The sequence below is a fragment of the Curcuma longa genome, chromosome 18, assembly GCF_044706935.1.
Source record: "Curcuma longa cultivar G26 ecotype Majalengka, Jawa Barat chromosome 18, ITB_CL_G26_1.1, whole genome shotgun sequence".
Lineage (NCBI taxonomy): Eukaryota > Viridiplantae > Streptophyta > Magnoliopsida > Zingiberales > Zingiberaceae > Curcuma > Curcuma longa.
The window spans coordinates 5,579,031-5,603,455 of NC_133878.1; the positions used below are offsets into that span (position 1 = coordinate 5,579,031).

General features: G+C 45.0%; 2 pseudogenes; both read right to left on the minus strand.

The window, feature by feature from the left end:
• Positions 1–12,624: 12,624 nt before the first annotated feature.
• LOC141812140 (citrate synthase, mitochondrial-like) lies at positions 12,625–17,263 on the minus strand (annotated as a pseudogene).
• A 351-nt stretch (positions 17,264–17,614) lies between these two features.
• Positions 17,615–23,482, minus strand: LOC141812141 (uncharacterized; annotated as a pseudogene).
• Between the last annotated feature and the right edge of the window lie 943 nt (positions 23,483–24,425).

Here is a 24,425-nt window from a genome sequence, read left to right on the forward strand (position 1 = left end):
CAATGAATATAGATAGGATAATGAGACAATCATCAAAAGGTAATTTGGTTATTTAAATATTTATAGTTCTATCTCGATCTGACAATTCAAGGGAACACAAAAATTAAATGTATTTGAAGTGTATGTGCAATAGATTCTCTTCTGAGCCGGATTGGTAAATGATAATAGTAATAAACCACAATTTTAGGAATTGCTATAAAATATGATACAAAACAATAACAAACAAAAAACCCTTCAGGATATAAGGATTGATCTGAGACACCAGAAGTGATGTAAAGCACACACTAAAAACGACAGTGTTACCTTCATTTTCTTAGGAGGGAGACACCAGAAGTAAGGTTGTGCGAGATTATAAAAGAAGATCCCAGTCAGTTTGGAACATTAGTCTCAAGTAAAAAGGCTGGTGTTCCCGTTCCCAGTAAAATGGATGGACATTTTCTTCGAGAAAAGATCAATTTCTTGATGAAGCTGGGGTATATAGAGAACTCTGATGAAATGGCTAAAGCACTGAGCAAGTTTGTAGGAAGAGGAGACAAATTGCAAAAGCGATTTGACTTCTTAGTGAATACTGGACTCGATTGCAACAGTGTCTCTCAGATGCTTAGGGTAGTTCCTGCCATACTTAATCAGTCAATAGAGACACTTGAGAAAAAGATTGACTATCTTCTGAATCACTTGGGCTATTCAATCGAGTCACTCGTCCACTTTCCAGGATTTTTGAGCTACAGCATAGAGAAGATGAAGCTGAGGTTTACTATGCATGCTTGGATCATAGAAAGAAAGGTAATACCACCTAGAAAAAATATGAGAATCGGTAGCTCAAATGTGGCCTTGAGTACGATTCTCTCATGCTCAGACAAAAGGTTTGTGAAATCTGTTGTTAGTCTTCATCCCGACGGGCCTAATGAATGGGAGAAGTTGAAGAATTCCTTTGCATCGTAAGAATGTTCTTCAAAGTGGTAAAAGCAATGATCGGTTTCTGATGAGCTCTTATTCATCCTATGAGCGCGATAACAGCTTCTCTAAATTATAGATCTTGCCAAACCTTGTATCTTATTCACTTATTTGGCCATGTTCAGTTATTTTCTGGATTATTGGGGCACCATTTGTGGGACAGTTTGTGTCCCAGGGTCACAATGGCATCTTATTGACTTGTAGCATCTGAAAGTTTCTCATAATGATATAGCATCTCTGAGGTTGCAAGAAGCATTCCTTGTTTGTATAACTTTAGTTTTGTTAGTTATGAATTTCTCTGTAACAGAAAAACTAAAGTTCTTAAAATTGAATATAAAATACTCAAAATAACCTTTCTTACAGAAATAGTTTGCTTTTTTTCCCAGTATAAATGGAATTAAATATACTCTTGAAGATTTTCTAGTATCCAAGATTTTGCAGATAGCTAGTAAGCCTTTTTAACAGATGACAGTAGCACTGGTGATTTGTTTAATATACGTTAAGGTCAATTAAATGAACGGGTTTAAATAACTAATCAAACCATATGAATATATTTATATTTAATATGTTTTCACAATAAAATTTATAAATTATATGCATCAATAAATTTTTTATCAAATTTATAAGTATATAAAGAAGTATGAATAATAAAAAAGTTTATAATATCAAATTTATTAATCAACTAAATATATTTAAAAATATAAAAATTTTAAATAATTAAATAAATTAAAAAATATAAAAAATTTTAAACAATTAAATAAGTTCAAATACATAGCTCGATAATTTGAATGAAGTTTAAGCTCATTAAAAAAAAGGATTTCAATGTTAGAAAAAAACATTGGAATTTACTTTCAACAGCTTAAGATCTTCATAGATGAAAACGTGTCGTGTAATTTTGGAGGTCAATGGATTATAAACTTAAGTAATTTTAATTAGATTAATATATTAAAACAGGAATAAAATTAAAATAAAAAATAATTAAAATTTCTTTTCCCTTAATCTTCCTCTTCATGGGTTCTCACTCTTTTTCCAACAAGATTCAAAGTTTCCTTCTTTCTCTTCCCTCACCTCCTCCCCAATTCCCCCTCTAAACATACACACAGAAACTGACCATCTTTTTTGTGCTTTTGCCTTTGGATCTTTTTGGTAGTCATATAGAGCTTTCTCTTCATTTCATCAAAGAAGTCAAGAGGACCACCTAAAATAATAAATAAAACATTGGGAAAAAACAGATTAATTGATTATTGGTTTCTTACAGTAGCTTTCGAGCCACTCCATTGTCACACTCTTTGACCGCTCGAGTGATAATCCGATGACTCTTCAGTAAAAGGTGATATCCGCCATCTCAACGATCCCACATGGTCGATCACACGATCATATGTGAAGAGGTAAATCGGAAAGGTACAATTCACCCCTACGAAGGAGGACATTGCCTCGACTTTGTCGAAATTCGATCCTTGTCCACTTCAGTAAATCTGTCCTGCAGCAATCCGACAGCTCAATCTCATATAAGCTTCTTGGTATATCAAGAAGCATTGGTATAGGCTCTCATGTGAGTCCATCTCTCTATCTCCATAAAATGATTATAAAACTTGTGCACCATTTAAACCCCCTAAATATTTGGTGTTTATGTAGGTTATATGGGGCTGAGCCGTCGGATTATTGTAGAGCAGATTTGTTGAAATGGACAAGGATCGAATTTTAACGAAGTCGAGGAATGCCCTCCCTCGTAGTGGTCAACTATACCTTCTCAATTTACCTTTTCATAGATGATCATGTGGCCGACTATGTGAGACCGTTGAAGTGGTGAAGTTCATCTTTTGTTGAAGGGTCGTCGGATTATCACTCGAGTGGCCAAAGAGTGTGACAATGGAGTGGCTCGAAAGCTCCTGTAAGAAACCGATAATCAATTAATCTGTTTTTTCCCAATGTTTTATTTATTATTTTAGGTGGATCAGAGGACGTTAATAATACAAGATATCTCCTGCTGATCGCTCTGACCACCGCCATGGACGTTGATGCGGCCACCAATGCCGCCATCGCTGCCGCTAACGCTGCCGCAGCCGCCGCCGGCGCCAACGCCTGCGCATTCTCAGCTGCCGGGTCCGTGACGGCCGCCGCCGCCGCCAAAGCCTCCGCAACCTCAGCTGCCGGGTCCGTGACGGCCGCCGCCATCGCAGCCGCCTCCTCCATCGCCGGCGGTAGCGACCCCGATGCCATCGCCTCCGTTTGCATAGCCGCCAACGCAGCCGCAGCCGCCGCCGCTTCAATCATGGATGTCGTCTTCTTCGCCTGGGTCCCCGCCGGCCGCGGCCGCGGCCGAGGCCGAGGCCGTCCCCCCGATGCCATGACGGCCGCGGACGAGGGGGGGACGGCCTCGGCCTCGGCCGCGGCCGCGGCCGGCAGGGACCCAGGCGAAGAAGACGACATCGACGATCGAAGCGGCGGCGGCTGCGGCTGCGTTGGCGGCTATGCAAACGGAGGCGATGGCATCGGGGTCGCTACCGCCGGCGATGGCGGAGGCGGCTGCGATGGCGGCGGCCGTCACGGACCCGGCAGCTGAGGTTACAGAGGCGTTGGCGCCGGCGGCGGCTGCGGCAGCGTTAGCGGCAGCGATGGCGGCATTGGTGCCGCATCAACGTCCATGGCGACGGTACTCAGCTCGGGAATCGCAACGGGGCTCGAGCGGGTTTAAAAAGGCGAACAAAAAAACTTAACCTAAAAAGAGGGCTGGGCGCCCACTATAGCCCAATTATTCCAGAGGGCTGGGCTACAGCCCACTATAGCCCAATTTAATGAGTTGTTATGTGATGAACTTGGCTATTATTCACCATCATTATCAGTAAATTAATGATCCACTAGCTCATTGTGGGTAAAAATTTCATAGATGATCACTGCAGGCCGAGACGAGACAAAAGCCGCAGGTGACACCTTGACCTTAACTTTGATCTTGGGAAGACTCATAGAGGAGCCACATCACCTGCCTCGACTCCCCGCATCAGTAGTCATATAGAGCTTTCTCTTCATTCATCAAAGAAGCATCAGATTGATCAGCAGGAGATATCTTGTATTATTAACGTCCTCTGATTTTATTTATTATTTTAGGTGGATCAGAGGACGTTAATAATACAAGATATCTCCTGCTGATCAATCTGATGCTTCTTTGATGAATGAAGAGAAAGCTCTATATGACTACTGATGCGGGGAGTTGAGGCAGGTGATGTGGCTCCTCTATGAGTCTTCCCAAGGTCAAAGTTAAGGTCAAGGTGTCACCTGCGGCTTTTGTCTCGTCTCGGCCTGCAGTGATCATCTATGAAATTTTACCCACAATGAGCTAGTGGATCATTAATTTACTGATAATGATGGTGAATAATAGCCAAGTTCATCACATAACAACTCATTAAATTGGGCTATAGTGGGCTGTAGCCCAGCCCTCTGGAATAATTGGGCTATAGTGGGCGCCCAACCCTCTTTTTAGGTTAAGTTTTTTTGTTCGCCTTTTTAAACCCGCTCGAGCCCCGTTGCGATTCCCGAGCTGAGTACCGCCGCCATGGACGTTGATGCGGCCACCAATGCCGCCATCGCTGCCGCTAACGCTGCCGCAGCCGCCGCCGGCGCCAACGCCTCCGCAACCTCAGCTGCCGGGTCCGTGACGGCCGCCGCCGCCGCCAAAGCCTCCGCAACCTCAGCTGCCGGGTCCGTGACGGCCGCCGCCATCGCAGCCGCCTCCGCCATCGCCGGCGGTAGCGACCCCGATGCCATCGCCTCCGTTTGCATAGCCGCCAACGCAGCCGCAGCCGCCGCCGCTTCAATCATGGATGTCGTCTTCTTCGCCTGGGTCCCCGCCGGCCGCGGCCGCGGCCGAGGCCGAGGTCGTCCCCCCCGATCCGACGGCCGCGGACGAGGGGGGACGGCCTCGGCCTCGGCCGCGGCCGCGGCCGGCGGGGACCCAGGCGAAGAAGACGACATCCATGATTGAAGCGGCGGCGGCTGCGGCTGCGTTGGCGGCTATGCAAACGGAGGCGATGGCATCGGGGTCGCTACCGCCGGCGATGGGAGGGAGGCGGCTGGCGGCGGCGGCGGCCGTCACGGACCCGGCAGCTGAGGTTGCGGAGGCGTTGGCACGGCGGCGGCCGTCACGGACCCGGCAGGTGAGGTTGCGGCGTTGGCGCCGGCGGCGGCTGCGGCAGCGTTAGCGGCAGCGATGGCGGCATTGGTGGCCGCATCAACGTCCATGGCGACGGTACTCAGCTCGGGAATCGCAACGGGGCTCGAGCGGGTTTAAAAAGGCGAACAAAAAAACTTAACCTAAAAAGAGGGCTGGGCGCCCACTATAGCCCAATTATTCCAGAGGGCTGGGCTACAGCCCACTATAGCCCAATTTAATGAGTTGTTATGTGATGAACTTGGCTATTATTCACCATCATTATCAGTAAATTAATGATCCACTAGCTCATTGTGGGTAAAATTTCATAGATGATCACTGCAGGCCGAGACGAGACAAAAGCCGCAGGTGACACCTTGACCTTAACTTTGACCTTGGGAAGACTCATAGAGGAGCCACATCACCTGCCTCGACTCCCCGCATCAGTAGTCATATAGAGCTTTCTCTTCATTCATCAAAGAAGCATCAGATTGATCAGCAGGAGATATCTTGTATTATTAACGTCCTCTGATCCACCTAAAATAATAAATAAAACATTGGGAAAAAACAGATTAATTGATTATCGGTTTCTTACAGGAGCTTTCGAGCCACTCCATTGTCACATTCTTTGGCAACGAAGTTCATCTTTTGTTGATGGGTCGCCGGATTATCACTCGAGTGGCCAAAGAGTGTGACAATGGAGTGGCTCGAAAGCTCCTGTAAGAAACTGATAATCAATTAATCTGTTTTTTCCCAATATTTTATTTATTATTTTAGGTGGATCAGAGGACGTTAATAATACAAGATATCTCCTGCTGATCAATCTGATGCTTCTTTGATGAATGAAGAGAAAGCTCTATATGACTACTGATGCGGGGAGTCGAGGCAGGTGATGTGGCTCCTCTATGAGTCTTCCCAAGGTCAAAGTTAAGGTGTCACCTGCGGCTTTTGTCTCGTCTCGGCCTGCAGTGATCATCTATGAAATTTTACCCACAATGAGCTAGTGGATCATTAATTTACTGATAATGATGGTGAATAATAGCCAAGTTCATCACATAACAACTCATTAAATTGGGCTATAGTGGGCTGTAGCCCAGCCCTCTGGAATAATTGGGCTATAGTGGGCGCCCAGCCCTCTTTTTAGGTTAAGTTTTTTTGTTCGCCTTTTTAAACCCGCTCGAGCCCCGTTGCGATTCCCGAGCTGAGTACCGCCGCCATGGACGTTGATGCGGCCACCAATGCCGCCATCGCTGCCGCTAACGCTGCCGCAGCCGGCGCCAACGCCTGCGCATTCTCAGCTGCCGGGTCCAACGGCCGCCGCCGCCGCCAAAGCCTCCGCAACCTCAGCTGCCGGGTCCGTGACGGCCGCCGCCATCGCAGCCGCCTCCTCCATCGCCGGCGGTAGCGACCCCGATGCCATCGCCTCCGTTTGCATAGCCGCCAACGCAGCCGCAGCCGCCGCCGCTTCAATCATGGATGTCGTCTTCTTCGCCTGGGTCCCCGCCGGCCGCGGCCGAGGCCGAGGCCGCCGTCCCCCCGTGCCGCGGCCATCGGACGACGGGGGGGGGACGGGCTCGGCCTCGGCCTCGGCCGCGGCCGGCGGGGACCCAGGCGAAGAAGACGACATCCATGATTGAAGCGGCGGCGGCTGCGGCTGCGTTGGCGGCTATGCAAACGGAGGCGATGGCATCGGGGTCGCTACCGCCGGCGATGGCGGAGGCGGCTGCGATGGCGGCGGCCGTCACGGACCCGGCAGCTGAGGTGGCGGCGGCGGCGGTCGTGTAGAGGCGTTGGCGCCGGCGGCGGCTGCGGCAGCGTTAGCGGCAGCGATGGCGGCATTGGTGCCCGCATCAACGTCCATGGCGGCGGTACTCAGCTCGGGAATCGCAACGGGGCTCGAGCGGGTTTAAAAAGGCGAACAAAAAAACTTAACCTAAAAAGAGGGCTGGGCGCCCACTATAGCCCAATTATTCCAGAGGGCTGGGCTACAGCCCACTATAGCCCAATTTAATGAGTTGTTATGTGATGAACTTGGCTATTATTCACCATCATTATCAGTAAATTAATGATCCACTAGCTCATTGTGGGTAAAAATTTCATAGATGATCACTGCAGGCCGAGACGAGACAAAAGCCGCAGGTGACACCTTGACCTTAACTTTGACCTTGGGAAGACTCATAGAGGAGCCACATCACCTGCCTCGACTCCCCGCATCAGTAGTCATATAGAGCTTTCTCTTCATTCGTCAAAGAAGCATCAGATTGATCAGCAGGAGATATCTTGTATTATTAACGTCCTCTGATCCACCTAAAATAATAAATAAAACATTGGGAAAAAACAGATTAATTGATTATCGGTTTCTTACAGGAGCTTTCGAGCCACTCCATTGTCACATTCTTTGGCAACGAAGTTCATCTTTTGTTGAAGGGTCGTCGGATTATCACTCGAGTGGCCAAAGAGTGTGACAATGGAGTGGCTCGAAAGCTCCTGTAAGAAACTGATAATCAATTAATCTGTTTTTTCCCAATATTTTATTTATTATTTTAGGTGGATCAGAGGACGTTAATAATACAAGATATCTCCTGCTGATCAATCTGATGCTTCTTTGATGAATGAAGAGAAAGCTCTATATGACTACTGATGCGGGGAGTCGAGGCAGGTGATGTGGCTCCTCTATGAGTCTTCCCAAGGTCAAAGTTAAGGTCAAGGTGTCACCTGCGGCTTTTGTCTCGTCTCGGCCTGCAGTGATCATCTATGAAATTTTACCCACAATGAGCTAGTGGATCATTAATTTACTGATAATGATGGTGAATAATAGCCAAGTTTATCACATAACAACTCATTAAATTGGGCTATAGTGGGCTGTAGCCCAGCCCTCTGGAATAATTGGGCTATAGTGGGCGCCCAGCCTCTTTTTAGGTTAAGTTTTTTTGTTCGCCTTTTTAAACCCGCTCGAGCCCCGTTGCGATTCCCGAGCTGAGTACCACCGCCATGGACGTTGATGCGGCCACCAATGCCGCCATCGCTGCCGCTAACGCTGCCGCAGCCGCCGCGCGGCCGCCAACGCGGGTCCGTGACGGCCGCCGCCGCCGCCAAAGCCTCCGCAACCTCAGCTGCCGGGTCCGTGACGGCCGCCGCCATCGCAGCCGCCTCCTCCATCGCCGGCGGTAGCGACCCCGATGCCATCGCCTCCGTTTGCATAGCCGCCAACGCAGCCGCAGCCGCCGCCGCTTCAATCATGGATGTCGTCTTCTTCGCCTGGGTCCCCGCCGGCCGCGGCCGAGGCCGAGGCCGAGGCCGTCCCCCTCGTCCGCGGCCGTCATGGCATCGGGGGGGACGGCCTCGGCCTCGGCCGCGGCCGCGGCCGGCGGGGACCCAGGCGAAGAAGACGACATCCATGATTGAAGCGGCGGCGGCTGCGGCTGCGTTGGCGGCTATGCAAACGGAGGCGATGGCATCGGGGTCGCTACCGCCGGCGATGGCGGAGGCGGCTGCGATGGCGGCGGCCGTCACGGACCCGGCAGCTGAGGTTGCAGAGGCGTTGGCGCCGGCGGCGGCTGCGGCAGCGTTAGCGGCAGCGATGGCGGCATTGGTGGCCGCATCAACGTCCATGGCGACGGTACTCAGCTCGGGAATCGCAACGGGGCTCGAGCGGGTTTAAAAAGGCGAACAAAAAAACTTAACCTAAAAAGAGGGCTGGGCGCCCACTATAGCCCAATTATTCCAGAGGGCTGGGCTACAGCCCACTATAGCCCAATTTAATGAGTTGTTATGTGATGAACTTGGCTATTATTCACCATCATTATCAGTAAATTAATGATCCACTAGCTCATTGTGGGTAAAAATTTCATAGATGATCACTGCAGGCCGACACGAGACAAAAGCCGCAGGTGACACCTTGACCTTAACTTTGACCTTGGGAAGACTCATAGAGGAGCCACATCACCTGCCTCGACTCCCCGCATCAGTAGTCATATAGAGCTTTCTCTTCATTCATCAAAGAAGCATCAGATTGATCAGCAGGAGATATCTTGTATTATTAACGTCCTCTGATCCACCTAAAATAATAAATAAAACATTGGGAAAAAATAGATTAATTGATTATCGGTTTCTTACAGGAGCTTTCGAGCCACTCCATTGTCACATTCTTTGGCAACGAAGTTCATCTTTTGTTGAAGGGTCGCCGGATTATCACTCGAGTGGCCAAAGAGTGTGACAATGGAGTGGCTCGAAAGCTCCTGTAAGAAACTGATAATCAATTAATCTGTTTTTTCCCAATATTTTATTTATTATTTTAGGTGGATCAGAGGACGTTAATAATACAAGATATCTCCTGCTGATCAATCTGATGCTTCTTTGATGAATGAAGAGAAAGCTCTATATGACTACTGATGCGGGGAGTCGAGGCAGGTGATGTGGCTCCTCTATGAGTCTTCCAAGGTCAAAGTTAAGGTCAAGGTGTCACCTGCGGCTTTTGTCTCGTCTCGGCCTGCAGTGATCATCTATGAAATTTTACCCACAATGAGCTAGTGGATCATTAATTTACTGATAATGATGGTGAATAATAGCCAAGTTCATCACATAACAACTCATTAAATTGGGCTATAGTGGGCTGTAGCCCAGCCCTCTGGAATAATTGGGCTATAGTGGGCGCCCAGCCCTCTTTTTAGGTTAAGTTTTTTTGTTCGCCTTTTTAAACCCGCTCGAGCCCCATTGCGATTCCCGAGCTGAGTACCGCCGCCATGGACGTTGATGCGGCCACCAATGCCGCCATCGCTGCCGCTAACGCTGCCGCAGCCGCCGGCGCCAACGCCTGCGCATTCTCAGCTGCCGGGTCCGTGACGGCCGCCGCCGCCGCCAAAGCCTCCGCAACCTCAGCTGCCGGGTCCGTGACGGCCGCCGCCATCGCAGCCGCCTCCTCCATCGCCGGCGGTAGCGACCCCGATGCCATCGCCTCCGTTTGCATAGCCGCCAACGCAGCCGCAGCCGCCGCCGCTTCAATCATGGATGTCGTCTTCTTCGCCTGGGTCCCCGCCGGCCGCGGCCGAGGCCGAGGCCGTCCCCCCCTCGTCCGCGGCCGTCATGGCATCGGGGGGGACGGCCTCGGCCTCGGCCGCGGCCGGCGGGGACCCAGGCGAAGAAGACGACATCCATGATTGAAGCGGCGGCGGCTGCGGCTGCGTTGGCGGCTATGCAAACGGAGGCGATGGCATCGGGGTCGCTACCGCCGGCGATGGCGGAGGCGGCTGCGATGGCGGCGGCCGTCACGGACCCGACAGCTGAGGTTGTAGAGGCGTTGGCGCCGGCGGCGGCTGCGGCAGCGTTAGCGGCAGCGATGGCGGCATTGGTGGCCGCATCAACGTCCATGGCGGCGGTACTCAGCTCGGGAATCGCAACGGGGCTCGAGCGGGTTTAAAAAGGCGAACAAAAAAACTTAACCTAAAAAGAGGGCTGGGCGCCCACTATAGCCCAATTATTCCAGAGGGCTGGGCTACAGCCCACTATAGCCCAATTTAATGAGTTGTTATGTGATGAACTTGGCTATTATTCACCATCATTATCAGTAAATTAATGATCCACTAGCTCATTGTGGGTAAAATTTCATAGATGATCACTGCAGGCCGAGACGAGACAAAAGCCGCAGGTGACACCTTGACCTTAACTTTGACCTTGGGAAGACTCATAGAGGAGCCACATCACCTGCCTCGACTCCCCGCATCAGTAGTCATATAGAGCTTTCTCTTCATTCATCAAAGAAGCATCAGATTGATCAGCAGGAGATATCTTGTATTATTAACGTCCTCTGATCCACCTAAAATAATAAATAAAACATTGGGAAAAAACAGATTAATTGATTATCGGTTTCTTACAGGAGCTTTCGAGCCACTCCATTGTCACACTCTTTGGCCACTCGAGTGATAATCCGACGACCCTTCAACAAATTATCACTCGAGTGGCCAAAGAGTGTGACAATGGAGTGGCTCGAAAGCTCCTGTAAGAAACCGATAATCAATTAATCTGTTTTTTCCCAATGTTTTATTTATTATTTTAGGTGGATCAGAGGACGTTAATAATACAAGATATCTCCTGCTGATCAATCTGATGCTTCTTTGATGAATGAAGAGAAAGCTCTATATGACTACTGATGCGGGGAGTCGAGGCAGGTGATGTGGCTCCTCTATGAGTCTTCCCAAGGTCAAAGTTAAGGTCAAGGTGTCACCTGCGGCTTTTGTCTCGTCTCGGCCTGCAGTGATCATCTATGAAATTTTACCCACAATGAGCTAGTGGATCATTAATTTACTGATAATGATGGTGAATAATAGCCAAGTTCATCACATAACAACTCATTAAATTGGGCTATAGTGGGCTGTAGCCCAGCCCTCTGGAATAATTGGGCTATAGTGGGCGCCCAGCCCTCTTTTTAGGTTAAGTTTTTTTGTTCGCCTTTTTAAACCCGCTCGAGCCCCGTTGCGATTCCCGAGCTGAGTACCGCCGCCATGGACGTTGATGCGGCCACCAATGCCGCCATCGCTGCCGCAGCCGCCGCCGGCGCCAACGCCTCCGCAACCTCAGCTGCCGGGTCCGTGACGACCGCCGCCGCCGCCAAAGCCTCCGCAACCTCAGCTGCCGGGTCCGTGACGGCCGCCGCCATCGCAGCCGCCTCCGCCATCGCCGGCGGTAGCGACCCCGATGCCATGACGGCCGCGGACGAGGGGGGGACGGCCTCGGCCTCGGCCTCGGTCGCGGCCGCGGCCGGCGGGGACCCAGGCGAAGAAGACGACATCCATGATTGAAGCGGCGGCGGCTGCGGCTGCGTTGGCGGCTATGCAAACGGAGGCGATGGCATCGGGGTCGCTACCGCCGGCGATGGCGGAGGCGGCTGCGATGGCGGCGGCGGCGGCCGTCACGGACCCGGCAGCTGAGGTTGCGGAGGCTTTGGCGGCGGCGGCGGCCGTCACGGACCCGGCAGCTGAGGTTGCGGAGGCGTTGGCGCCGGCGGCGGCTGCGGCAGCGATGGCGGCATTGGTGGCCGCATCAACGTCCATGGCGGCGGTACTCAGCTCGGGAATCGCAACGGGGCTCGAGCGGGTTTAAAAAGGCGAACAAAAAAACTTAACCTAAAAAGAGGGCTGGGCGCCCACTATAGCCCAATTATTCCAGAGGGCTGGGCTACAGCCCACTATAGCCCAATTTAATGAGTTGTTATGTGATGAACTTGGCTATTATTCACCATCATTATCAGTAAATTAATGATCCACTAGCTCATTGTGGGTAAAATTTCATAGATGATCACTGCAGGCCGAGACGAGACAAAAGCCGCAGGTGACACCTTGACCTTAACTTTGACCTTGGGAAGACTCATAGAGGAGCCACATCACCTGCCTCGACTCCCCGCATCAGTAGTCATATAGAGCTTTCTCTTCATTCATCAAAGAAGCATCAGATTGATCAGCAGGAGATATCTTGTATTATTAACGTCCTCTGATCCACCTAAAATAATAAATAAAACATTGGGAAAAAACAGATTAATTGATTATCGGTTTCTTACAGGAGCTTTCGAGCCACTCCATTGTCACACTCTTTGGCCACTCGAGTGATAATCCGACGACCCTTCAACAAAAGATGAACTTCACCACTTCAACGGTCTCACATAGTCGGCCACATGATCATCTATGAAAAGGTAAATTGAGAAGGTATAGTTGACCACTACGAGGGAGGGCATTCCTCGACTTCGTTAAAATTCGATCCTTGTCCATTTCAACAAATCTGCTCTACAATAATCCGACGGCTCAGCCCCATATAACCTACATAAACACCAAATATTTAGGGGGTTTAAATGGTGCACAAGTCTTATAATCATTTTATGGAGATAGAGAGATGGACTCACATGAGAGCCTATACCAATGCTTCTTGATATACCAAATAAAACAGTGTAATACCTAAAAAGATCAAATACCGGAAAGATTAACAATAGGCCCCAAAATCTTTAAAATGGCCCTAAAATTTTCAAACTTTTGTCATTTCACACGTACTGTTCGCTATTAAACTCGAAAATGCAATGAATTTCAATAGGGTGCATCTAAGCTGCGAATCAACTGAAGGATACTGATATTGTCGATGATGTTTACCAGAAACTTACAAAGTAATGAATCGTTTGACAAAAGCTTGCCGTGCTTCTAATAAACCAAAATACTTCAGCAGGACTCCATGGATTCTTATGAGCATCAACATTGTTGGGCCATGGATTCTTAACCTGCAAGCAAAAATCATTTTAAAAAAAATCTTGCTAATCAAGTAGGAACGATGAGATGCTTATAACATTACCTTGCCTAGCTCAGTGAGTATAGGAGGAACAACTTCATACAATTTTGAAACCTACAAATGAAATTTCACAGGAAGATGGCTCAATTTTGTTCCAATCCTTTTTTCTAGCAAAATCAATGACAGAAAAGTTTAACGGATTAACCAGCTTAAAAAGTGGATCATCTGGCAAATGCTTCAGAGCAAATTCTCTTTGGCAAGTATATCTTGGATCTGTCTTTCATAACACTCCATGGCCTGTAGCATAGGAATTGAAATTCAGAACAGAAACACTATTTAAATCGTCAATCCAAGACAACATCCAACAAATTATAAAAAACGGTCAAGGCATTATATTCCCTTCGCAATGAGACAATTAAACTTGTGCCTTTTCCAATCCATCACTCATATATTGTAGTACCTTGCCACTTTTCAAGGTTTTCCAGACATATATAGTCCTTCAATTGATCTGTAGTGATATCCTCTCCACACTCTTTTTACAAGAGATTCAATCAATAGAACTTCCTGCACAATAACCAAAAAGAAAAAGTGAAGCCACAGACTTCTTTTCAAGATGATAAGAATCATAACAGATAACAACTACTAACTACTAACATAAAGCAATTGACTATGGTATTTTTCAGCATTCACTTGTACAAAAAAAAAAAAAACTACAGTACTGCAAATATTGTAGTGAAATAAATGGTATATATATACGATGAAGAAGACAATATTATTGGTGCAGGAAGTACTAGATGATCGAACCTTAGTTTTGATGATGGCACGAGGTTCAAATTAAGTGTGTGTTGTGTACTGACCAGCTTATCTAGTGTGCAGGGAGCACGAAAAAGTTCTAGTTGAGGCTAGGCAAAGTAAGTCCTAGTTGCGGCTAGGCAAAGGCAAGTCCTGGTTTGGAGGATCAGACAGAAGTTTTAGCAAGATCAAGTGCACCAGGTGCAAGTCCAGGCAGGTCAGGAGGACCGGAAAACATGGCAGAAATCCAGCTAAGTTAGGAGGACCAGATGCTTGGTGGAAGTCTAGACGGTCAGGTGGACCGGTAGCCTAGTAGCAAATCCTGGGGGTCGAGAATCATGGCTAAGCAGGAAGTCCAACAAGTCTGGAGACTTGGTGGAAGTCTAGACGGTCAGGTGGACCGGTAGCCTAGTAGCAAATCCCGGGGGTCGAGAATCATGGCTAAGCAGGAAGTCCAACAAGTCTGGAGAACTTGTTGGCAAATCAGGTAAATTCTCCCAAGTGGAGTGGGTAAGGACGCGTTCCCGAAGTGGAATAGTAGGCATCGGTCTAACTCAGGGTTTCACTGGAAACTTGAAGTTAAGACCATTTAACAATTTGAAAACTGTTAATCCAATTCTGTTATTTTGGTTTTTGAACTAACTTGTAATGCAGATTGGAGAGGCGAGAATTTTGACTCTGGGCTACTCTATCCTGAATCCAGGCGACCGGAGGTCCAGAATCTAGGTGACTATGGTTCGGATAATCGCAGCGGCAGTCAAAGTTCATCCAGAACTTCCACGTTAGCACGGAGTTGCCTGGAAAGGGAATCCAGTCGACTGAAAGTGTCGGATCAGCAGCGTCGATGGCGGATCGGCAGACGTCGTGGAGGCGCCCGGAAGGGGAATCCAAGCGCCCGGAAAGCCTTATAAAAGAACGTTGACAGAAAGCTTCTGTACATCAATTCAAAGCATTCCATAGCAACCCGACGGCAGTCTGCGCACAAAGGATCACCTTAGAAGTCGTTGTAATGCTGGAGTTCGCACCGCAAGCTTCATCTCATTCTCCGATTTGGATAATGATTTATTGTATGCATTTAATTTTTACGATAAAGATTTTATCGTAATTCTGTTTTGTAAATCGTTACAACTCCTCTCCGTAAAGAAGGAGTTAATTAGTGGATTGCCCATATGTAGACGATCAAAGATCGTGGGCCTTGGAATAACAGTTTGTGGTTGTGAACCAAGTAAAAAAGGATTGTGTTCTTCTTATTATGTTTGTGACTCTTGTTTTCCGCTGCAACATTCTCTAATTTATGAACGAACGAAAATATTCAGCGAATTTACGAAAATCGGGAAAATGCTAAAAGATAGCGCTATTCACCCACCCCCTCTAGCGCTCTCTACGATCGTACAAATATAAGTACCTGATTGGCTAAGCCATAAAGAGGTCCAGCTACACCATTCAACACAGCTGCAAATGATAGGTAGGATCTGGAAGAGCAATGCCCACCTGAATGCTTAAGAATGATTTGTAAGGGAAAGGATCGTGTAGATATAACAATCGGACAAGATGTCAAAGTTAATATTTATCTTTAGTGTTGAATATCAGAGAAAAGTAATAAATAATAATGCTCTCATTTACCAGATGAGCAGTGTGAGCACTAACATTCCCACCCTCATGATCACTGAGAATTATATAAATCACAATGTTAATATAAAGAGAAATCACAAGAAACACCAACATAAATTTGAGCAATTAAACAGATTAGTCACCTGTGGATTGTTACATAAAGTCTCATCAACTCAAGCATTTTGAGATCATCAAAAACCAAGCATGCGATAAAAATTAGCTGCATGATCCAGAGAATTGTCTGGAGGTATGATTCCACCATCCTTGTAAATTCTGAATAATATAACACAACAAACCTATCAATATGTAAACACAGATCTATAGGAAGTTGACTCTAACATCTAGAAGAGTGAAATTAATTTCTGTCTAAAATATCAAAATTAAGGCAGCTTGTTATAAAAGATAGCATGTGAAATCAAGTCCACCAAAATATTAATAAAAAGGATATACAAGGAAAGAAAGAGGAAAAAGGTGACAAAACAAAGAAGAAATTCTAGAAAAAATCGTATGTCTTTCATTAAGAGAATTACAATATATATACATCAATACATTCCTTGATCTTAGGGTCTGAAATAGTAAACATAATCAGATCCCTTAATCTTAGACCTATTATAAGAAAATTTACGGCAGTAATTGCAACAAGAATAATAAATACCTTCAAGAGGAAATCAAGGGATCTTGAGGAGGATCTTGAGGAGGAAATTAAGGGATATGCAACTAAAAAAGAAAGGAAAGATGAATATATTGACACCCCCCCCCCCCCCCCCCTCAAATTGATGTGGATAAGTTAATCAGCATCAATTTGCTACTTAGAAACATGTGTCGTTGGCGTGTCAACACTTTTGTAAAGACATCTGCTATTTGAAGATCAGTAGTAAGATGAGGGAGAGTGATAACACCCTTTGTAAATGCCTCTCTGATAAAATGACAGTCCACCTCTATATGCTTTGTGCGTTCATGATATACTGGATTTGCAATTATATGAATAACACTAGTATTATTACCATGAAGTGGAGTAGGATTGGTCGGAGAAAATCCAAGTTCAGAAAGAAGACCACGTAACCACACAATTTCAGAACAAACAGCAGATATAGCCCTATATTCAGCCTCCGTGGAAGATTTAGAGACACAATTCTGCTTCCTATACTTCCAAGAAATCAAGGCACCTCCAAGAAAAATGCACCACCCTGTTGTAGATTTTCTAGTATCTGGGCATCCAGCCCAATCTGCATCACTATAGGCAGTTAAATGAAGAGCAGATTTTCTAAGAAAAAATAATCCACGATTAGGTGATCCAATTAAGTATCGAATAATACGACGGACTGCAACAAGATGAAGATGTCGAGGTGAGTGCATAAATTTACTAACTATATGAACAACATATGAGATATCGGGCCTTGTAATTGTTTGGTAGATAAGACTACCAACAAGTTGTCTGTATAAAAATGGATCAGGTAAAATCTCGCCTTCATCTTTTCGGTATTTCACATTCACTTCCATTGGCATATCAACAGCAGTAGCATTCTTTAAATCAGCTAGCTCAATGAGATCTTGAATATATTTATGTTGATTTAAGAACAAACCATGATATCAAGAATGAACCTCCAGTCCCAAAAAATATATGAGACGCCCAAGATCTTTCATTTGAAATGTACTATGCAACATTTCTTTAAGCTTAGTTATCAGTTCCTTGTCATTGTTGGTGATGATAATATCATCAACATAGACTAAGAGAAAGACCATTCCAGTAGTTGTCTTGTGAAAGAAGAGTGAGGAATCATATTGACTTTGTGTGAAAGAGAAAGTGAGAAGAGTACTGCAAAATTTTTCAAACCAAGCTCTAAGTGCCTGCTACAAAGAGCGTTTTAGCTTGCAAACTTCATGGGAAGCCATCATTTCCATACCAGGTGGAAGTTTCATGTAAATTTCTTCTTTAAGGTCCTCATTTAGGAAGACATTTTTTACGTCCATTTGATGTAAAGACCAAGATTGAGAGGATGCAATAGCAAGAATAGTTCTCACCGTAGTCATCTTAGCAACTGATGCAAATGTTTCTTCATAATTGAGGCCATATTCTTGTTTATTGCCAAGAGCAACCAAACGAGCTTTATATCTATCTAGAGAGCCATCAGACTTAAGTTTTACAGTATAAATCCACTTACTACCAATGAGCTTAACATTTGGAGGACAAGAAACAATATCTCAAGTATGATTCTCTTTAAGCGCTTAAATTTCTGCTTCCATTGCTTGTTGCCAACACTCATGTTCCATAGCTTGCTTATAACAAGTGGGAATAGAAATAGAAGACAAGGTAGTGGACATGGCCACAGGAGTTGAAAAACCATACCTTTCAGGAGGTTTGCGAGGTCTAGAACTTCTTCGAAGAAGATTTGGATCATTAGATATGGGTAGAATAGGATCAAATGCCATGGGAAGATGTGAAGGAACTTCAGTGAGACCTGTAGAAGAATTAGATGCAGGTGTAGTACGCCTATGGTAAACAAAACCAAGTTTAAACCTTTGTACTGGTGTTGGCGATTGAGAAAAATGCGGCAAAGTAGATAGAGAGGAAAATTCGGGAGTCTGGATTGAGAAAAATGCGACTAAAGAAGTATTGATTTTCAAAAAAATGACATTCCTAGAGACACGAGTTTGTCGAGCATGAGGATCATAACAAAGAAATCCTTTTTGGGTTCCAGCATATCCTAAGAAAGCACACTTGATAGATTGAACAGTAAATTTATTTCTCTCATGTGCAGGGAGGTGAACAAAACAAACACATCCAAAAATGTGAAGATTAGAATAATTTGGTGTATGTCTAAACAAACGAAAAAATGGAGAATCATCATTTAAGTTGGAAGATGGTAATCTATTAATCAAATAAATAGCAGTAGACAAAGCCTCACACCAAAAATGAGAAGGAACACAAGACTCAATTAGAAGAGTACGAACAACATCAAGAAGATGACGATTCTTTCTTTCAGCCACACCGTTTTGTTGTGGAGTGAAAGGACAAGAACGTTGTGATTGATTCCATGACTTTGAAGAAAAGATTGAAATTCATTTAACATATATTCATCACCTGAATCGGATTGCAAGATTTTGATTTTGGCAGAAAATTGTGTTTCAACTAAAGCAAGAAATACTTTAAACACAGAGAAAACCTCACTCGTAGATCGAAGAAAATATACCCAAGTAAAGCAAGTGAAGTCATCAATGAAGGTAACAAAGTATTTGTAGTGTTCATGAGAAATTACAGGTGCAATACGCCATACATCACTATGTACCAGTTCAAAAAGTTTAATTGTGCAGGTTTTATGTAATGGAAAAGGAAGTGTTTTGTTTTTACCTAGTTTGCAAGATGCACAATCAACAATATCATTATTAGAAGAAGTCGAATTTTTATTTCCAAGTAAACCGGATTTAAGCAAGACTTGAAGTACATGGGAATTAGGATGTCCTAAGTGTCTATGCCACACCTGATTATCACATTGAGCAAGATTACAAGCAATAGAATTCGACACCGGAGAGGGAGATGGAAGTAAAGAAAAAAGACGTCCCACTTTAGGTCCCGTCACGATTATCTTCCCGGACACTTGATCTTGCACAAGACAACCAGAATTTGAGAATTGAACAGTACAATTATTGTCAACTAATTGGTCGACAGATAGAAGATTAGTGGACAACTTAGGAGACACAAATATAGTATTTAAAGAGGCTGAGAGATCACCAACAGCTGTTATGAGTAAGGAATTACCATCGGCAATATGAATCTGAAGATCTCCATTATATTTTTCAACATTATATAAAAATAAGGGAGTGTTGGTCATGTGATTGGAAGCAGCAAAATCAAAATACCATGGCTTAGAATTAGAATATTTGTTACCTGAAAAACATAAAGCAGAAAGGGCAGAAATTATCATTTGTTGGACCATTTTAGGAGTAATAGAAGGCTAACCAGGATTAGGAGTATTCGAGGAACCAACTGAGACATTATAGGCTGTTTCAGATTTCTTTGGAGGCCGAATGGAACAATCTTTGATGATATGCCCTGGTTTCTTACAATAGTTGCAAAATTTCTTAGTACAATTAGTAACAATGTGCCCAAATCCTTTATAGCTATAGCACTGGACATTAGTCATGTCTCTTCCTCCTTTAGACCTTGATGAGTTAGGGTTTGTATGCATTTTAATCGATTCATTTTTGGGTTTTTGCATGAAAATAAATTATTAAATGAATCGATTTGATTATATTTCTGTCATGTGGTATAATTGAAGGTTTGATTATAATTTCTGCAATTTTATGGCAAATTTTACATTAATTGAGTTTATTTGATTTTAGGGCTCAAATCAGATTAAGTTCAAGCTCAATCGTGGTCAAATCGAGCCAATTTGCCCAAATTGATCAAGCCAACATGGAGGACATGACCTAGATCAAGCCCGATCAAGATCCTTCAAATTTTTGGAAGCCCTAGACTGCCCTAAAGCCCTAGATCAAGCCCTGACCATCAGATTCAAAATGGACGGTCCAGATCATCAGATTAATCAGCCGGTATATAAGCTGGGATTTAATCGATGAACAGTGGCGATCGTCCCCGACGCAGCTCCTCTGCTCGGCGACGTAGCAGCACAGGGCACCCCATTTCCACCCAAACTTCCTCCATTGCACTCCTTGATCTTTGAAGAGTCCAACACCGGCCGATTGGGTATATTCCGGCGGCTGGATTTAGCGCGACGGCGAGGGTCTCACCGGCGGTGCTGAGCTCTGTTTTCGCGTTTTCCGGCGTTCAGTTGTACAATCCGAGCCCCCGGTTCGCGGAGGGGTTCTCCTAGGATCGTGGAGTTTCCTTGTATTAACAGAAGCATCATCGGAGCACGTAGAAGACGGAAATCCCGTTTTGCCAGCTGAAAAGAGGTCTGCACAGCCTGATTTTCGTTCGGAGAGGGTTTTTCCGACGTTTTTCTGGGTTTGGGCAGCAAGAAAACACACAAGAGACCGGCGTGGAAGATTCCAATTGGATTCAATAGCTTGTTTGACACCAAGCTAAGGAGAAGCAATCGGAAGAAGAATGGCTGGATGCATTTTCTGTATTTCTGAACATTCGATTACCTGTTCCTTTTTACTGCATTTTAGGCTATCACTGCTAATTGTTTGAGTTTTTTTGGTTTCTAATGCTAAGTTTAGTTGTTGTTTTTCTTTTGGATTTAATCTATTTCATTAGCTTGCATTTCTTGATCAGTTTCTGATAAATTAGGTTTCTGTCTACACTGTTCCGTGCCATCTTTTGCTGTCGCGTATCAGTTTGTTAGGGATTATTGGTTTAAGCATGGATGTCGTTGATAGCTAATGGGAGTGGTTAGTTAAATGGAATAATTAGCTTCACTTTGCTAAGGAATTAGGTTAGCCTCATAGTGCACTGTTTCGTATCAGTATTGTGCAGGTATCTGTTTGTTCGAGTTTAATTGGTTAATGGATTCAGCTGTTGTCAATTGAATTTGGATAATTGAATTGTAATTAGATTTATTCCCTTGAACTTCAATTTGTTGCATGAGCATGGTTTGTGTATTGTCCTTGTTTTATTTTCTCCGAATTGCATTAACTGTTCAGCCTTTTACTTCATTACCTTGGTGATTTTTAGAGCTTACATACCTTGGTTCATTAGCTTCATCTTTAAATTAGGGAATTGCATTCTTCATTTGTTTGCTAATTTTAATTTGCATTTCATTTAAAAACCCCAAAACCCCCATTTTTATTGAAAACCCAAAAAGAACGACACAAAAGCTTGAGTTAAACAACTTTTCTACTATCCCTTGGAAAAATACGACTCGAGTCCCCTATACTTCGTTTGTTTGAATTTATTGTGGGTTTTCGATAAATCTATAAATTCTAATTTGCAACCCTACTCGTGACACATATCAAATCTAGGGTTGTCAAACCTCCCTTGAGCAGCGTAGGCAACGGGAATTGGAGTAGAATTTTGAGCATTCTGCTCCATGACTGCCTGTGTGATGAGCCGTTGTTCTTCCGTAAAAAGCTCTCCACAAATATCCAACGAAGGAACTGATTCTCTGTTCATCATATTTGACCTGATTGCTTCAAAATCCTTAACTTCATTAAAAAATAATCACGCTTACTAGTCTCAAGTACACTTTGAATAACAAACAATCCTTCGAGAGGTACACTTGCATACACAATATCAGTGTACTTAGCCCAAAGATTCTCAAAGGAAGAATAAAACTCTTGGATTGACATACTTCCTTAACTGAGTTAACTCAACTCAAGTTCCAATTGAAATCTTCGTGCTGTATTGTTTTGGTTGTAAACTTTCTTCAAGTAATCCCACATTGCTCTAGAATTCTTATAAGACTTGAGATTTAGAAATATGGAGGGTTCTGTTGGGTTGTAAGGGTGCAAATATTGTCCCACATCTAAAATACACGGAAAAGATCATGGGTTTAAAAGGATGAAAAATATCTTCATTGGCATGAGGCCTTTTTGGATTGAGCCCAAGAATAAAACCATGAGGACTTAGGCCCAAAGTGGACAATATCATGTATTGTAGAGATATTTTGATTTCATCGGTTCTAACAAGTGGTATCAGAGCGAGGCCGCTCTTCACTGGACTAACCACCAGAAGAGTCATGATCCAGATCTAACCATGTGGGTTGAACCTTAAAAATAAAGGAAGTGGGTGCTCCCATGTCTGAATCAAGAGGATCAGACACCAGACAGAAAGTCCTAGTTGCGGTTAAGTAGGAAATCCTAGTAGGTTGGGTGGACCGAGGGGCGTCAGACTAACCCAGGATTTCGGTAGGAATCCGAAGTTAGAGCCACAATGTAAGGCTTTGAATTGTTTGTATATTTGCATGCTTGTCTTGCAGGAACAAGGAACTGGAAGCAAGATGAAGAAAACGTAAGTGTAGCTAACAAAGTAAAGTCAAACCATCTAGTCGACTGGAACTGGAAACCAGTCGACTGGAAGGAAACTCCAATCGACTGGAGAGTGGATAATCGCAGCACAGAGAAAGCGGATCGAAGACCTACGTGGAGTCGACTCGAGATCCCATTGGAGTCGACTCGAGTGCCCTATAAAAGAAGGTGAACGTGCACAGATGGAAATCAATTAAGAAGTTCTCCTCTCCAAGAAGTGATATTTCTGAACGCGAACGGGGCCAGGCACGTGCAACCGGGGAAGGTCCAGGAGGAGTGTGCGGCGCTCGGACTTCCAGGTCCGCGGCTACCTGTTTGATTTTTATTTCTTACTTATCCTTTCTATTCTTAATTTATTTGTCTTGTTTATCGGACTGTAAGACGGGTTTCTCCGCCTCCGAACAAGGTTCGGAAAGGAGACCACTAATGGACGGGCGCCTCCCATACATAGACCTTGGATGTACTAATCCTGGGAGGTTAAGAACCAAGTAAAATTCGCGAGTCCCATATGTTTGTTTACTAATTCCGCTGTACAAAATCAAATACGTGGTCGGCCACGAAAACGACCTGCTAGGTTTGTAGAGTTGGGGATTTCTGAGGATGTTGTGAATAGTCGAGAGCAGATCCGTAATCCTCCAGGTGTGGGACAAGGTTCTCGAACTCAGGAGATACCACTGATGGACCCGGTATCGGCTACTGCTAGTAATATTATGGATAAGAGCAGGATGTCGTTGCTGGCAAAGTCGGTAAACGATCGATTTACCCTATTTCATGGGGGATCTGACCCATGGGTGACGCGTTCCTGCTTGGAAAGTTTGACAGATACCTTCAACTATATTGCTTGTACTGATACAGAGAAAGCTGAATTAGCTATCTACCAACTCCGTGATCAGGCTATCACATGGTGGAAAACACAGAGGACGATTTTCGGAGAGCAGAACATATTATGGCGATCATTCAGGGAGGCTTTCGAGGCACAGTACTTCTCAGCGGCATTGTGTTTAGCGCGGCGCCAGGAGTTTCTGAATTGTAAGCAAGGTGATCGTTCTGTCATGGAGTATAACACGAAGTTCTCTCGACTCGCCGGATTTCAGTTCTGAATTATAGCTCAGGATAGTGATCGGATGTTTCAGTTCACCCAGGGATTGGTTGCATATATTCGGGAAACAAACGTGGAGAAGTCGAGGAATTTGAGAAAAATTAGGAGAGTTCCTATGGTTAGATCATGTAGTCCGGCAGTATCTTTACTAATCAGGAGACTAAGGGATGTCCGTTGGATTTTGACTGTCATACCCTTACGGTGGATCTCCAGGTGTTAGAGATGGTAGAGTTTGATATTATTCTGGGTATGGATTGATTAGTCACTTATCATGCTACGGTGAATTGCCAAGCTAGAATGATTACCTTCCAACCTCCGGATCAACCCGCATGGGAATTCATGGGTACCAAAAGTGATGAAATATCCATTATTTTGGCAATACAAGCACAAAAGATGTTAGACGGAGGTTGCTGAGGTTATTTGCTATTCCTGAAGCAAACAAAGAAAAATACTGTTTCTAGTATTTTCGATGTTCGAATCATCCGCGATTATCAGGATGTGTTTCTGAACGAGCTTACTGGCTTGCTATCTCATAGGTAAGTACAGTTTACTATCGAGGTGATTCCAGATACGACACCAGTGTTTAAGGCACCGTATCGTATGACACTGAAGGAATTGGAAGAACTTGAGATC